Genomic DNA, 421 nt, shown 5'->3' on the forward strand with positions numbered 1-421 from the left:
CTTCCGCCCCTCACCCAGGCTGGTCAGGCAGCCCAGTAGGACCCCCACCCTAAAGAGCCTGTGGCCAGCCTGAAAACAGCCCTCTGGCCCTCACCCAGGCTGGCCAGGCACCCCAGTGGGAACCCCCACCCTGAAGGGTATGTGGCCAGCCTGAAAAGGGCTCTCAGCCCCTCACCCAAGCTGGCCAGGAACCCCAGCTTGACCCCCACCCCACCCTGAAGGGACTGTGGCCAGCCTGCAAACAGCAATCAGCCCCTCATCTAGGCTGGCCACACCCCCCTGGGGTGAAGGTCCCCACTGGGGGGCTTGACCACCTGCAAACAGCCCTCAGCCCCTCACCCAGGCTCACCAGTCACCCCAGCAGGACCCCCACCCTGGTCCAGGACACCCTTCAGGGCAAACCAGCCAGCCCCCACCCACG

The 421-nt window shown here is 66.7% G+C and overlaps 1 protein-coding gene across 1 annotated transcript in view; it reads right to left on the reverse strand.

Annotated features, from left to right (window-relative positions):
* CCDC138 (coiled-coil domain containing 138) overlaps positions 1-421 on the reverse strand; it is a gene marked incomplete at its 3' end in the record, with an annotated part of 183,736 nt that overhangs the window by 128,971 nt on the left and 54,344 nt on the right. The window lies entirely within an intron of this gene.

This window comes from Myotis davidii, unplaced genomic scaffold (genome assembly GCF_000327345.1).
Source record: "Myotis davidii unplaced genomic scaffold, ASM32734v1 scaffold979, whole genome shotgun sequence".
NCBI classification, from domain to species: domain Eukaryota; kingdom Metazoa; phylum Chordata; class Mammalia; order Chiroptera; family Vespertilionidae; genus Myotis; species Myotis davidii.